Consider the following 17456-nt stretch of genomic DNA (forward strand, 5'->3'; position numbering starts at 1 on the left):
CAGAGCTCAGCAGTCTCTCTCTCTTTTCACTCCCCTCTCTAGGTTCAATAGACTCATGCCCTGGGGGCTCTTGCTTACTGGCTCCACCTGCTTGTTTCCTGCAACTCCGCTGTGGTGGCCACACTCTCTGTCTGCCCTGACATGCTTCACATGATTGCTCTGGCATGGGTCCCCCTCTGTTCCCCCAATTTGTGCCCGGTGCTCCCCAGGGCATAGCTCAGGAAACTCCCCCAGCTGTGGCTCCCAGTGCCCTGGTGCTGCCTCTGGGAGGCTGAAGTTCTTTCACTCTGGTGGGCCACCCCTCTGGCCATCCCTCCAACCCAGGGGAGCATAGGCTTTCTACTCTTTTCCAGGTTACCTTGAGTAGAACTGCCTCACTGGGTCCCTCTGTGGGTTCTGTCTCTCAAAAATTTAGTTAGAGTCCTTAGCTTATGAGTTTTATGAGAGAGCACCTAAGACACGATCTGTTCTTGTCACCATCTTGGCTCCGCCCATAAGTTATTTTCTTAAAAAAACAATTTGTTTTAATTAGGTGAGAACCACCTTTTTATTTTCCTCCCTCCCCCCATTAAGAACATGAGAAAAACAAAACCCATTACAAATATGCAAAATCAATCAAAACCATTATAATAGTCATGTCTAAAAAAACAATTTTTCATTTTGCATTCAGGTGCAGAATGTTTCATTGTTAGTTCTCTGGGTTCATCTTTATGCTGATGAGTTCAGTACAATAGTATTCTATCACATTAATATCCCATAACTTGTTGAGCTGTTCCCCAATTTATAGGCACTTCCTTCAGATTCTCATCCTTTGGCACTTCAAAAAAAAGCTATAAATAGTTTTGCATATCATTGGTTTGTTTGATTTCTGAGGATTCACCCCAATCCCTTAATCTACCCTTCTTTTAATTCTTCCTCCTTTTCTTCCTTTCCTTCCTATTTTCGTGATGAGTGAAATGTATTTTTGTACCCAACTCTATGTATTTTTTTAGTCTTTCTTCTTTTGACCAGTTAAGATGACAATGAGATTAAGTATCAGTTACTTCCTTCAACTATTCTTCCATGTTTATATGGATGTCTACTTGTGCACATTGATCATGTAAGATACTTCCCTTAATCTTCCTACCCTTTCTCTTTCCAATCTTTTCTTAAGATCATCAAGATATAACAAAACCACTCCAAAGTCTTATCTAATTGATAATTATGAACCATGATGATGATAAGGTTCAGAGAAGACTCATGTATCATCTCCTAAAATTGTTTAGGCATTTATCATTGTTCATTTTGCTGCTGATCCAGAGGTTGGCTGGGAATGGGGAAATCCTAGAGACAGACATCTGTGGTTCTTTTAAGTGAGGAAATCACAAAGCTCTCTGACAGGGGTGGGTGGGGTGGGTGGGGTGGGTGGGGGGGGGGTAAGAAAAGGCATAGATTTTAATTCACAGGTTACTGCAAAAAGTTACAAGTTAATTCATAGAGTTCTTTAGCAAGGTAAATTGTTTTTTTTTTTTAAAGAATAAGTTTTAGCAAAGAAGAAGCAGCTCCAAGAGCATAACAAGAACAGTTAAGAATGAGAAAGGGGGAGGGGAGAAAAGGAATGCAGCTGTAACTAAAAAGCTGGGCTGATGAACTAAAGTCAGCTAAATTCCGCAATTTGGAGAAGGTGAGCAAAATTCTTATAGGGAATGTAGCCTACCTCCAGTTCAGGGAGAAATTAGGGGAGGGTCTGAGGTGGCACTAGGAGGAACTGAGGAATGGTTTAATGTTTCTGTGCATAGCTGGGGGGGGGGGCTAAAATGATTAGATAAACCTTAAATTCTTAAATATAGGTTAAGAATTCAGATTACCCTAGCTGAAGGTATTAGTTTGACTGTGAGTTAAGTCTAGGTGGCCTTAAGGAATCTATGATGTATATCTAGGTGAGCTAGGATTATGCCATGGACTAGTACAGAGTCAATATAGGGAAAGTTTAACAGTTTCAAAAGATTAACTTTTTCTAGGTACATTTCTTGCTTTTATAAGTTTGCTGCTATTACAATATTTGTTTCAATACAGAAAAGGGGGAAAGATTACAATATTTTTTTTCAGTTCAGTGTTCCCCTGCTTCAATTTGGGTTTACTTTTTGAAACTTCTTTTCACCCTGTATTTGAAATTCATTTCTCTGCAGCTCTGGTCTTTTCAACAGGAATGCTTGGATGTCCTCTGCCATTAAGTTTTGGGTTTTTTTTTACCATAGAGAATCACATTCAGTTTTGCTGAGAAAATGCTTATGTCAAATTGGTCAAAAGAATGGAAATATTTAGCTTGGAGGAGAGAAGTCTTGGGGGAATCATGTAGCTATCTCCAAGGATGTGAGAGGCTTGTCTTTTGAAAGAAAGACTTGTTTTTTTCTGATTGTCCCAAGAAGGCAGAACCAGAGGAAATGGGTGAGAGTGTCAAAAAAGATGTTTAGGCTTGATAGAAAATTTGCTAACAGAACTAGTTAGAAAATAGTAGAATAAGCTGCCCCAGGAGGCAATGACTTCCTTGGAACTGGAATGCTTTTAGTGGTGGCTAGAAGATCACTTCTTTATTATGTTGTTCAGAGATTCTTGTTTTGATTTGAGTTGGATTGGATGGCTATTAAGACATCTCCTAATGGAAATTCTGTCATTCTGCAAACAGTCTGTAAGGCACTTACATTTCACGGGTCAGATACAATGTGTAAGAGACAGACGAAAGTACTAACTAGGGAATCAAGAAAGGTTTTGAGCGCCAGCTGAGAAGATAAGGATTCTAAGAGGTAGAGAGGAAAGGAGGGATTCATTACAGAGACAGGTAGGGTCCAGGTGGGAGATACTCTTTAAAAGCATTGAGTCTGAAATCATGAATGGTTGGACTCTAGAGAATGAATTACAGGATCTGAGGCTGAGCAAAGGCAACAGAACCAAAAGAACATTGTACACATTAACAACATTGTGAGATGATCAACCTTGATGGAATTAGCTCCTCTCAGCAATTCAGAGACCCAGGACAAGCATATTAGACCAGCTATGAATAATGTTATCGTTATCCCCATCCAGGGGAAGAAAAACAAAACAAAAAACAATTTACAGAATCTGAATGAACACTATATTCACTTTTTAAAACATTTTCTCTTTATTTTTCTTTCCTATCTCACAGTTTTCTTTCTTTTTCCTTAATCCTAATTCCTCATATAGACACAAAATGTGTATGTACAATATTCATCAGACTGCCTGCAACTGAGGGGAGGGGGTGGGAAGGGAGGGTGGAGGGAAATATTGAAGCTTAAAAATATGCATGTGCATGAGGATGAATGTTGAAAAACTTTCATAATATGTAATTAGAAAAAATATCAATTAAAAAAGCACCGAGTCCGATTAGAGCACTGATTCTTTATGGAAAATAGATGAAATAAATCTGAAGTCCCAGTATGAAAGGCTATAAAGATGCCAGGTAGAGGAATTTTTATTCTGTTCTAGAAGCAATAGGGATTTTTTTGGCAAGCATATAAGTGAACAGACTGGAAAAAGGGGAGATTGTATTCAGGGAGGTCAATTAGGTCATTAACTGTAATGGAGTAGGTATGAAGTGATGAGGGCAGAGGAAACGTTAATGGAAAGAAATCACAGAATTTGGTAAGGGCTCTTGACGGTCAGTTTGTTCAATCTATACATGTCACTATGGCATGCTCAACAAGAGGTCTTCTAGTCTCTGCTTGAAGACCTTCAAATTCAAGGGATGGGGGTGAGGAATCAGGTAGCATGGGGAGGCAAAAAGGAATTATCTTTAGGTTTATGGGATCAGCAAACAACTGGTATTTGGGCCCCTTAATAGAATTTTTTTTAAAAAAGTCATTTCTGACATGTTATTCCAAGATGATGGTGATTAAGTGTATGTGGAAGTCACCCCACGTGTACAGTAGGGCACTCACTCCCTAATCCCTAAGCCTCCAGGACCTTTGATACTCAGGTTTAGAATGTCTGAGCTTTCTACTGTTAGATTTAGTCTTAGCTAGTGCACATTTATATCCTTTATTTGTTCATTTACTTTGAAATTAAGAATTGGTCACGTTTGATTATCAGTTTCATGAGGGGAAATATCATTTATGCTATAAATCATTATTTAGGAATTTCTGAAGACTGCTGCTCTCAGTGTTTTAAGGAGATAGGTGGCAGGGAACTAAAGTTTGTTTTTTTTTTAGGTTTTTGCAAGGCTAATGGGGTTAAGTGACTTGCCCAAGGCCACACAGCTAGGTAATTATGAAAACTGGATTTGAACCCAGGTACTCCTGAATCCAGGGCCAGTGCTTTATCCACTGCGCCACCTAGCTGCCCCCGGAACTAAACTTTTTTATGAATACTTCAGTATATGAAAAAAATGATCATGGATAGATTCCTCCTGAGGAACTTTGGGGGAAAAAACCAAACCTTGATAATTTTATATTTAATCATATTTTAACTCATTTTAAAATTTTATATTTTATTTTATAGTTATAATTTTATATTAAATCATAATATGATTGAACTGATTTAAATGTAAATCATAAGCAAGTATATAGTTGTTGGTATTTTTGTTTAATATTAAAGTCTTAATGTTATTTACTTTTGAAAAATATAGACAAGGCTCTAAGAAATAAAACTTATAGAAATGATTAATAGTGTAGCCATGGTTATATAATTCAAGACAGAATTATACTAATCTAGTAACAGAATAACAATATATTACAAAACTATAAAAGTGCTCTTAATTAGCTTTTCGCACAGCACCATCACTTCTAATAAAGTCTTCTACCTTTTTCATTCTTAATCCTATTTATCCATACTCTACCTGAGAAGAACTTGTCAAAACTTGTGTACCTCCTACTATAATTTTCAAGTAACTAGGGTCAGTATGGTGGCGCACACTTGTAGCCCCTGCTGTTGGAGTGGCAAGGCTGTAGGATTGAGTGTAGGAGTTCTGAGGGGCAGTAGGACTGAAAATCAATAGGATGAGCCTCAGTACCTTTGGGTACTAATCTAGCAAATCAGTCCAGGTCAGAAACTGAGCAGGTAGAAGCTACTATAAGGAAAGCTGAGGTCTGTGAGTGGATATTGTACCTTCATCCAAAACTTGATAGGGAAGCTTAATTTGAAAATGAATCCAGGGCATTGGAACAAAGCCTTTTGCGGAGGGTGTCTCCTTCAAATACACAAAGCACCCAATTCCTCAACCTACTCACCAACCATGAACTACTTTTCCATCCCACCTCAGCCACACACAAAGATGATCATATTCTTGATCTTGTAGTCACCTACAAATATACCATATCCAAGAAATCTGAAATTCGCTTAGCCAACCATAATCTACTGACTTTTCACTATCCCTCCGCCTTCCTTTACAAATTCCTACTCTTCATGCAGACTATGACCACCAATCACTTGACCTTTCGATTCTCTTCCAACTCATCTCTCTTTTCGTTATATTGACCTCTTGAACCTCCAACTCTACACTATCCTCCCTGGAACTCCTCACTAATCATGTCCTGCAAAGTCTCAACTTTGCGCCATTTCTAACCATGTGCCACTGAACAAAGATGGAGAAAATCATGGAATTGTTCAGACTGGGTCCATTACAAATTCATGTTATACCTCAATGGGGCACTTGGTGATGCTAGTCAATTATTCTATACCTGCCTTATCCACAAACTATCCCACTCTGTACTGCTGCTCCTCCAAACCTTTTTGTCTTTTCTCAACCTTCCCATGATTCCCTGTTCCCCATCCCTGTGCCTCCCTTTTCTCAATCTCCTAATCTTCATATGCCTTCAGCCACTATTTAGCTATTGCTTAACCCCTCTCACATGATAAAGCAGCCTTACTCTTTACTAAGGATCCTTTTTTTAAAGGATCCCATTCCATCTTGTCTCCTCCAACAAATTGCCCCTTCTGTCACTTGTTTTCAATTTCTCCCTGACAACTGGCTCATTTCCTACTGCCTACAAACATGCCAGTCTCCTCCATTTTGAAAACAAAAATCCTTATTCAATCCTTCATTGTGCTATTGTCATCTTTTTTTGCTTTTTGGCTAAACTCCTTGAAAAAGTTGGTTACTATACATTTCCACTTTTCTCTCACTTTTGTCTTAATCCCTTATAATTTGGCTTCCAACCTTACCATTCCACCTGCTCTCCAAAGCTGTTAATAATCTTATAGTTGGCATATAGTGACCTTTTCTCAATCTTCATTCTCCTTGACCTTGCTGCAGTCTTTGACCCTATCGATCATCCTCTCATCCTTGATATTGTCTTCTCTCTAGATTTTAGGGACACCACTATCTCCTCATTTTCCTCCTATCTATCAAACTGCACCTTCTTGGTCTCCTTTGCTGGATCCTCCTCAATAATCAGTCATCTAACTATAAATGTCTCTCAGGGTTCTGTCCTGGGACCTTTTCTCCCTGTAGGCTACTTCATTTTGTGATCTCATCAGCTATTATGGATTTAAAATTTTTTTTCAAATTTAAATTTTAATTTGTGGAATTATGGATTTACCATTGCTATCTGATGATTTTTCAAATCTACCCATCCTACCCCAATCTCTCCACTGACCTTCAATTGCCTTTCAGAAATTTCAAACTTTTAAAAAAGTTTTTTAAAGTGATTTTAGTCACTAGATTCAAAATAAAACTCATTCTCTTTCTCCTTTGACTCTACCCACCCTTCTGTTTTCCCTATTATTAAAGAGAGCAGCTTCCTCCTCCTCATTCCTTAGCCTCCAATGTAGTATTTCTCACTTTCACCCTTCCCTGCTCCACCCCCTCTCCCCATCCAATTTATTGCCAAAGTCTTGATTTCAACTCTGAAGCATCTCTCAAATATACTCTTCTCCTCTGACACTGCCCTTGTCACCTCATGCATAGACTACTGAAATTGCCTCCTGATTAATATGACAGCCTAAAGGTTTGCCCTCAGAGACGATCCATGAGGTATTTGGGGACAACTAGTACCTTTGGTGTTCGGGCTTGCTGAGTCTTTCAGAGATGCTCATCCATATCTGGTGTCCACCTTCACCTGTGACTCCAAGAAATCGTAGCATGTACTGTGGCCATCTTTGGGATAGGGTTAAACCAAATTGAGAGTAACCAACAGGCCTCAAATCTGATAGTGAGTTAGGCAGATGTCTACCCTGATGGAAAGGTGTGGAATGAAAACAATTTATTCCAAAGGCCATGAAGCAGTTTAAAGCTGACCTAGTGAATTGCTTACACCTTAGTCAGATTTGGAAGACAAGGCCATCCACTTCATCCTGAGCCATCACCATTTGTCAACCTTTGCCCTTACACTAGACTTAGGTGACACTTTGTGGAACTGTGCCTTACTTAAATTCCATTAAGGAGCAAGTCAAGACCTCAGTCTGAGATGTCATTGGTTTTCATTGAAAATAATAAATCCAATCCATTATCCATTTACGCACCAGATGATTTTCCTGCCATCCGACCTCCCCCCTACTTAAACTCCAGTGGTTCCTTCCAAGTTTCCAAGACCAAGTACAAAATCCCGTTTAGCATCCAAAGCCCTTCATAACCTAGCTCTCTACCTTTCCGGTTGTTTACACTTTACTTTCCAACATACTCTTTGATCTTGTGACAGAGGCCTTCAGAATAAGATATTAAATATCTTGCCTTTGCATATTTTCTCAGATTATTTCCCATGCCTGGAATGCTCTCCTTTATCTTCATCTACAGGTTTCCCTTAAGTCTCAGCTGAAATCCCTTCATCTGCTGGAGACTTTTCCCAATATCTCAATACTGGTGCTTTTCATCTTTTATTTCCTATTTATCATGTATATAAATCTATTTTTTTTCCCTTGTGTCCATTTGTGAGCTTGAGGGGGGATTGTCTTTTGCCTCTTTTTGAATTCCCAGAATGATGCCTGGCCTATAGTAGACACTTAAAAAAAATTATTTATTGATTGAAAAAGTTAGGAAAATGATAGATTTTCTCATTGTTTTAGAATCCAGGTTTATTAACATATACCTTATTTAAATGCTTGTCTTTTGTGTGTTGGAGTGAGGTACCTACCTGTTCCATAAGCTTTTGATACTGTATACTGGAAACTATATTTGACCCTTTTTTTTGTAGTTCTCCATATGAGCCATAGAGGAAAAACTGAGGTGGGAGGGAGTAAGCTGAAGATGGGGGGTAGGAAACTTGATGAGCCATGAATATGATAAAGGGAGTGTCTAGGGCTAAGCCTGGGCAAATTAATTGGTACAGGATAAGGAAGCACAAAAAAGGCAGCCTACACTTAGGCTAGTTTGGGCAGGATGTGCTTATGAGGACTACATGGATACAGGGGCAACTGCCCCTCCCCCACCAGCTCAGATAAAACTCAAGAGTTCCCACTCTTCAAAGCCTGAAAGGGCTAGGCACAGATCTTTCTAAGGCTTAGCAGACAAAGCAGGGGACTCTTTCATCTCCCACTGCAAACCCTTCATCCAAGGCCAAAAGTCCGCCCCAAACTCTCACGTGGCCCCAAAAAAGAGAAACTTGGAGCATTCCTAAGTAAAAGGCAAGACAAGAGGACCCTTCAGGCACGAAGTGAAAAATCACATTCGGTTTCTCCATTTCTGCTTTCATGTAATCATCGCAAAAATGAAGATCCAAGGCCCCCCAAAAGTGAATAAGTTATCAAAAAAAATTTCTGTATGCAAGTTTATACTATAAAATTTGCTTATATTTTCAAAAATTCTTTGGCCAATGTGGGTACTGCTTCCATTAACAGCAAGTTGCCATTAGCAATTTTGTGAACTAATTTTGTGGCAAAATATGCACTCACAAAATAAAATTCATCACTTTCAAATAACTTCCTGGTGAGTCTCTTAAGGGATATTAGGCTAGGGGTGGCTAGGTGGCACAGTGGATAAAGCACCGGCCTTGGAGTCAGGAGTACCTGGGTTCAAATCCAGTCTCAGACACTTAATAATTACCTAGCTGTGTGGCCTTGGGCAAGCCACTTAACCCCATGTGCCTTGCAAAAACCTAAAAAAAAAAAAACCCCAAAAAACCAAAAAGGGAGATATTAGATTAGGCTGGTCTTTGGACGAAAGAAACAGCCTCATAAATGGTCAGAGGATAATGAAGAAGCAGTTTTCAGAAGAAATTGCTATTATCATGAAAAAAAAGTTCTAAATTATTACTGATTAGAGAAATGCAAATTAAAACAACTCTGAGGCACCACCCTTACCTATTAGATTAGCTAATGACAGAAAAGGAAAATTTTGAAAAAGTTGGAGGGGATGTGGAATAACAGGGACACTAATATACTTGGTAGAGTTGTGAACTGATACAACTATTTTGGAGAACAATCTAAAACTATGCCCAAAGTGCTATAAAACTTCATACATCCTTTGATGCAGTAATACTACTAGTATTGCATCCCAAAGAGATCAAATGAAAAGGATCTATATATACAAAACCCTTTTATAAGTTCCTTTTATAGTGACAAAAATTGGAAACTGAGGGCATGCCAATCAATTGGGGAATGTCTGAATAAGTTGTATATGATTGTGATGGAATACTATTATACTATAAGAAATAATGAATAAGACATCTTCATTTTTTAAAATAGTATTTTTTCCAATTGCAAGTATAGACAATTTAAACATTCACTTAAAATAAAATTTTGAGTTACAAATTAGCTCCCTCTCTCTAGAGATTTTTCTGAAATCTTTTGGCAAGTAGAATACTTTCAGAAAAACCTGGGAAGACTTACATAAATTGATGCAAAATGAGCAGAACCAGGACAACACTGTTCACAGTAACAGCAATATTTTTAATGTTATTTTTTTTCCAATTACATGCAAAGGCACTTTTCAACATTAATCTTTTTGTGAGCTTTTGAGTTCATTTTTCTACCACCTTCCTTGATGTCCCCTCCCCATGGCAGTAATCTAATTATAGCTTATAAAAGTACAATTATATCTAATTTCCATTATTAGTCATGTTGTTCTGTAGTAGTCTGAACTAAAGAAAAAAAACAAGTTTTTGAATGTTATTTATTTTTCAATTGCAATGCAAAGCAATTTTCAACATTCATCTTTTTGTAAGTTTTTGAGTTCCACATTTTTCTACCTCTCTTGCTACCCTGTCCCCTCACCATGCCAGTAATTTGATATAGGTTATATATGAATAATCATGTTTGCCATATTTCCATATTAGTCATGTTGTAAAAGAAGAATCTGAATTAAAGGAAAAAAACACAAGAAAAATAAAAAAAAGTTTTTAAGAAGTGAAAATAATACGCTGTCTTCATTCAGACAACATTTCTTCTCTAAAGTATATGGCATTTTCCATTAAAAGGCCTTAAAAATTGTCCTTGATCATTGAACTGCTGAGAGAAGTTAAATCCATCATAAATGATCATTTCACAATGTTATTATTAAGGTTCTCCTGGTTCTGCTCCCTTTACTCAGTATCAGTTTATGCAAGCCTTTGCAGGCTTTTCTTAAATCCACCCCCCTCTTTTCCTGTGAAACAATAGTACTCAATCACATTCATACCACGATTTGTTCAGCCATTCTCCAATTGATGGGCATTCCCTCAGTTTCCAATTCTTTGCCACTACAAAAAGGGAGCTGCTATATGTGGATCTTCCCCCCTTTTTTTATGATCTTCTTGGGATATAGACCTAGTAGTGGTATTGCTGGATCAAAGGGAATACAGTTTTATTTCTTTGGGCATAGTTCCAAATAAAGTTTTTTTTTTGAATGGCACTAAAAAAATTTTAATCTAGATAATATATACAATACATACATAGGGGACAGGGAGGGAAATATTTTTCTTAGCACTATGAAACCACATCACAATCCTACACAAGCTTATAGATCACCTTCGATGAGTTGTTTTTGCCAAAAACAAAATCACCTAATGAAGGTTGTATATAACAGGGAAGAGCACTGAATATGGAATCCAAGGCTATGGGTCTGACTGTGTGACTTTAGGCCAAGAATAACAGTAATAATGTATGATGATCAACTGTGAATAACTTCACTATTTTCACTAATACAACGATCCAAAATAATTCCCAAGGACTTAAGATGAAAAATGTTCTCTACCCTCAGAGAGAAACGGAATCTAAATGCATCTTGAAGCATAATTTTTTGTTTGATTTTCTCTAAGGTTTTATTAGACATAGGTCCCATCTTGCCTCCCATACCTGTCACCTACATAAGGGGGGAAAAAGAGATTAAGAGGGAACATGGGGCAAGGGCCACTACCCAGAAAGGGCAGAAGCCTCCTTCACCATATTAATATTTGCCACCAGAGCAAAGAAAACAGCAACATTGCTTTCCTAGTTCTTAGAGAAATATCCCTTGCTGTCTTCCACATTGGGCTTGATAGTTTTTCCTCAAGGCTTCCAGCCTGCTGGGCATACTTCTCTATGCTCATCTGTGAACTGGAATGCTTGCACTAGCCAAAAATCCTCATCCTCAGTGTCCCACAGGCATGTCACTGACAGTGATTTGGTGGACAGGGCCCACAGCATCAATGCTAAAGAGGCCCCTGTAGGCAATGCCTTCACCCTCCTTCAACACCCCTTAATCTCAAGCTAAGTTTCTGGTTACATCTGCCAGCAGAGGGATTTTCAAAGGACCCAGGCCACCATCTTTTTGAGGGGTACTGATCCAGTTCAGATGAGTGAACTGGGAATCCACAGACACACCAAGGACGTCGCAGCCAAGCTGACAGAAATCAGAGACCCTATCACTGAAGGTAACGATCTCTGTAGGGCATACAAAGGTGAAGTCCAGCGGACAGAAAAATATGACCAGATCCTTTCCTTTATAATCTGATAGCTTCACCTCCTTGAAAGCCCCATCTACCACAGCAGTGGTATGGAAGTCAGGGGCCAGTTTCCCAATGTTGAGCATTTCCAGAGGACATGACTGCAAGGAGGGTGGGCTCCAAGCTTGCAAAGACAGGCAGCACATGCTCCCAGATTGCAACAGCAGCAGTTGGGAAACTAAAAGTAGTATCTGAAGCATATTTTTTAAAACTTTATTGCTATTTTTTGTTTTTTCTACATCATGACTAATCTGAAAATGTTTTGCAAGATTGCACATGTATAAACTATATAAAATTGTCTTCTCAAGTTGGGAAGAGAGAATTTGGAGCTCAGTATTTAAAAAAAAGATTGCTAAAATTCTTCATATGTAATTGAGAAAAAATACAATTTAAATGTCAAAAAGGAAAAACATACGCTCTTACCAGGCTCATACTTGTGAAATTGCTCTATTTTGCTAGGACCTACCATTACTTTAGATACTGCTTTCAAAAAGTCAGGGTCACCATCATGGGACACTAAACTGGACGGTTGGTTCTCATCCTTTCTTATCAGATGACCCAAATGACAGCACTATATTAGAGACAAATTACAGGTCGTGCACAAATAGTTCATGTAAACATTTTAGATTCTCTAAACTTATACACATCTCAGGTTTCCTTTGAGCTGCTTCAATTCTGCCTTACTCATAGAGGACAATCCCCTCTGATGAGGGCATGCCATGTTGGGCAGTCCTGCACTAGTTTCCCATGCTGCACAATCAATTCCAAAGTTCTTAAGAAAAACCTTCAGAATGTCCCTGGATTGCTTCTTCTGACCCCTTTGTGAGCTCTCCATAAGTCTTTTTGGCAAATGTATGTTTGACATTCAAATAATGTGTCCATCAGAGTCGTGCTCTCTGTAGTAATACCTGATTTGGTTTTCTGGCATGGTGCTGGTAGACTATGTTTCACAGGCATAAAACAAGCCCAGCAGCTCTAGACCTTCAGTTTGATGGTCAGTCTAATACCTCTTCTCTCCTACACTTTTGGAGCCTCCCAAAAACTAAGCTAACCTCATTATCAATGTGTACTTCCCTGGAAAGGGCACTGCCAAGAAAAGAACTTAATCAGTGTTCAAAGCTTCTCCAGTGGTTCCATGTATAGATGGTGTGGTGCTTCACAAGTATTTTCTTGGTGTTGTTAGGTCAAAATTAGCACAAGCAGAGAATCCATTCATACTTGCTGCATCTCAGCATCAGAGGCTGCATTGAATGCACCATCACCAGCAAACAGAAGATCATGCACCAACACTCCCTCCTCTTTGGTTTTGGTTTGTAGCCTTTTCAAGTTGAAGAATTTGTCATCAATGCAGTAAGTTGATCTTGATGCTGTGTTCATCCTGCATGGCTTGAAAAGATCATGCTAAAAAGCATGGGAGCAAGGACATAGTCTTATTTCACTCCATTGGTGAAAGGGAAATCTCGAGGGCATTGCCCCCTAACCAGAACCTGGGCAAGCATGCCTTCATGAAGCTGACATGCAATACTAATGAACTTCTTTGGGCAACCAAATTTTAACACAATTTTCCATAAGCCATGACTGATGGTATCAAAGGCTTTGGTCAGATCTACAAAAGCATATCAACCTCTATTCTGCTTCTGGCATTCCTCCTGGAGTTGATGGACAATAAACACCAAACTGACTGTTCCTCTACCCTTTCTTAAGTCACCTTGGCTCTCAGGTAGGTGATCATCTTCCAGGTGAAAGATCTGTTTATTAAGGAGAACTCTGACAAGAATTTTGCCAGCAATGACTAAGAGAGAAACACACTCCTGTGATTGCCACAAGTCTTTAGCACAGGATGAATGATTCAGTTAGAAAAACCAAAGATTTCAACCCCCTAGTGAGGTAGACTATTTATGAAGAGTATCTAAACTTTTGGAGTTGTGACACCAAGTCATTTATTCAATTTTTCTCAATCCTTTAAGTGCTGTAACATGTATATGAAAAACAATTTACTTCATAGGGTGCCCTAGAAGTCTTAGTAATGAAGTTTGAACAAGTTGAATCTGACAACTTTTGAAAGAAGGGAAGCGGTGACTGTCAGGATGGTGCAAACCAAGATTGGCCCACATGGGGACAGAGCATTCTCAATTCAGTTACTTTGTTTTTGTCCTATTTCTATACAGAATTTAATTTCCTAGAGAGGAGTGCTTAATAGATAATAATCTGATTTTTTTGATTTTGAGTGAGTAGTGGGAAAATGTCTGATACACTGGAAGGCAAAACATTGAGATGCTATCATTAAACACAGAACCTGCATTCTTTATAAACTAATAGTTATTACTTCTCTAGTTTATTTTACAGATGAGCAAACTGAAGCAAAAAAGGGCTAAGTGACTTGCCCAAAGTCTGAGGCCAAATTTGAATTCAGATCTATCCAATGTGTACCTAGTTAGTAATACTACTATTTAGGAGAACTATTCACAAAAAGAACATTTGTTTGTCACAAATTTTGAAGCAGAGATTAAAAGGAATAGTGATGGATTTTGGAATGTCAGAAAATGGGGCATGTGTTACAATATAAAACAGAATCTAAAATGTCAAATAATGTTTAGTTATTTTGGGTGTAAAGTATGGTCATTACTGTGGTTAGGCATGAAGTATTTGGAAGTAAACCTACGTTAGGGGAGACATGGCTCCAGGACTGGAATGAAATCAGTGATAATGGAACATATTTTTCTCCACTTCCAAATGCTCTAAGAAATAAGCCTCTAAACAGCTATAGTCAAGAATAGCCCTTGGACCATTTTTCCCTTAAGAAGTAAAGGGTCTCCTGGGATGGGTGGGGGAGAATGGAGTCTTCTTCAGATCTACTGTATCCCTTCTCGTCACTCTCACTGCAACCCATGTCCCACTTACAAAATGACAAAATTAGCTTTACCTGGTGGGCCTACTTTATAAATAGAACTAGTATGACTACAGGGGCCTCTTTCCCCAAGTCTTTTTTCAACCTTGCTTCCTGTTTCCTGAAATGCTATTAACAATGAACAAAGGCTTTCATCCAATAATCCAAAGGGCTTAAAATGGAAATACTCGATTAAGGAAAAAGGTAAATGAAAATTCATTCACTTTACAGTATAAATGAAAACAAATGATCTAAAATTTCTTTTCATAATCAGGGAGAAAGTGTTTATACTTCATTCAAAGAATGAATCTGTTCCTACTCACAAAGAGTTCACACTCTTAGCCAGACACAAGTACATTTATAGGTATATATACAGAATAAAGACAATACAACTAAGTACAAGGTAGTTAGGGAGGAAGCAGAAAAATAGTAAGAGGAAATTTCTGAAGAGGGTAATAATAAATAAAAACATCATGAACTTGATAATATTGTCTAGGATCCACCCTGTTAACCTTCAACTGAGCAGATAAATATGAGTTGTATCAGGAGGCATATTTTTGTCTTGCCCACGTGGGCAGCTTAGGCAGAACACTGCTGTTGGGACATTTGATTTAAGCCAATGTGGAATGGTTTATTATATTTTAAAGTACAGTTAATTATGAAAGAGCAATATACACACAAATGATTCAGTAAGATACTACTTACTCAAATAGGTTAAGTTTTTTATTTTCAAAATGAATATTCTTTAAAAATAGAAAAAAACTGCTTTTCAAGAGAAACTTGCAAACATGCAGAAAAATTTCTAAAACCAAACTGAAGATTTAGTTGCATAAAATTTCATATTTGTTTTACTGGTAAATTGAAAATATCTAACTAAAACTTAAAATTTGTAGTCATTGGTTTCTATCATGCTTTGTTTTATCCTTTGCTTATATCATCTGATGTCTTCCAACAACCCTGAAAGGTATTACAATTATTAACCCTTTTTTAAAGATGAAGAAACTGAGACTGAGGGATTAAGTACCTTGTCATAGGTCCCAGTGTCTTAAGTGTCTGAGGTACAATTTGAACCCATGTCTTCTTGACTTTGTTCCACATTCTCTTCATATACTTTGATAGCAAAAGTGACAATGAAGTGAATAAGCAGCTGGCTAATTAGTGAAACCTTGCCTGCTATTGCTTTTCTTTAAAGCTGATGGCAACAATTGAATACCGGGGCATCATCCCAGCAGCAAAGGCAGATCATACTGATTGGATGACAGGATATCTGGGAGTGCCAGCAAACAGTGTCTATTAGTCCACATCAAGCTGCTTAAGGACAGGGATGATGCCCAAGGCAGAGTACACAGGTCCTTGATATATGCTAGTTCTCAGAGGTCTGGGAGAAGATATAAAACAGAATGAAAGGAGTACTTATGCTTATTTATTCAAAAGCACTAAGAGCTAGCATCCACAGGGCCACACAAGGCTTATCTCATCTTTTCCTCACTGCAGCCGGGGAGGGGGGCTGGATCACCAGCTCCCTCTAAGTAGAGCTCACAAGGATGGGAAGGAGGGATCCCTGAGGATCCAGACAGAATAGAATGAGAGGACTAAGTTTATTCCTGAGCTCAGAAGAGGTAGAAAGTGCAATGCCTTGGTCCATGGTAGAGAGCTTCTCCCTCAAGAAGTGGGCTATGGTCAGGATGGCAAGATGGTTGAGGGGAGATCTAGATGGATGTGAAGTAAATTTACTTAAGTTTCCGCATTCATGAAAGGTTTTTTTAATATACACAAACACCTTTTAAAAATGAGATGACACAGTATGTCAGACAGTTGAAAAATTAAGTGCTATGAGATCCACAAGAGATTTTATTGGAGAAGAGTAAAAATTGGGAGGCTTCAGAGGTTTAGCTTGCATCTTAAAAGCAGAGTTGAGATTCAAGAGAGAGAGAGAGAGAGAAAGAGAGAGAAAGAGAGAGAGAGAGAAGATATTCCCAGATAATTAATCTGAGCAAAAGCAGAGGCAGTAGAGTACTGGGGTGGGGCAAACATGTAAGCATATTGAGTTCAGATGTCAGACAAAAGTAATGATTTTTACTTGCAAAGTGACAGACTCAGCAAAGAAATGACATAACTGGAATGGGGAAGTGGAAATAAAGAGGAGCAAGTAGATAGGAGATGCTATGTGGGGTAGAACCAGGACTTACTGGGTGCCTGAATATGAGGGGACAAGAGTAGCTCTACTGACAAACAGTGAAGTCACAAAGTGGAGTAGGTTTATGTAGAAAGATGATTGTTGCCTCCCTAGAGATGCTGACTGGCTAACTGGATTAGATCCAGTGAGTGTGGAGCTCCAGAATGTAGGTCAGGCCTGGAAATGTTGATTTGAGAGATATTTACTTTAAGTCAAAGGGGGATAGGGAAGGGAGGCAGCTAGGTGGGGCAGTGTCTAGAGGATCATTCAGATCTGTCCTGACACCAAGCTATGTGACCTTGGGTGAGTCACTTACCCCCCCACCACCACCATTGGCAAGGAAGAGAGTGTCCATAGAAGTAGAAGAGAGAGCCAAAGACAAATTATTGGGAACATGCACCTTAACTAAGAGGACTAGTTAGAGAAGTTAGAAAATGTTGGGTCACTGAAGTTGAGAAGATAAAAGAAGAATCTGTAAGTGGTATCTGCCAAACACTTAGTCATGCATGAGCTGGGGATATAAATGCAAGCAAGAAAGGCAGCTCCAGAACTTCTTACATTTTAA

At 38.6% G+C, this 17456-nt stretch overlaps 1 pseudogene; it reads right to left on the minus strand.

Moving 5' to 3' along the window:
- Positions 1-4633: 4633 nt before the first annotated feature.
- LOC141492605 (peroxiredoxin-2 pseudogene) lies at positions 4634-15434 on the minus strand (annotated as a pseudogene).
- Positions 15435-17456: the final 2022 nt, after the last annotated feature.

This window comes from Macrotis lagotis, chromosome 7, assembly GCF_037893015.1.
Source record: "Macrotis lagotis isolate mMagLag1 chromosome 7, bilby.v1.9.chrom.fasta, whole genome shotgun sequence".
NCBI classification, from domain to species: Eukaryota; Metazoa; Chordata; class Mammalia; order Peramelemorphia; family Peramelidae; genus Macrotis; species Macrotis lagotis.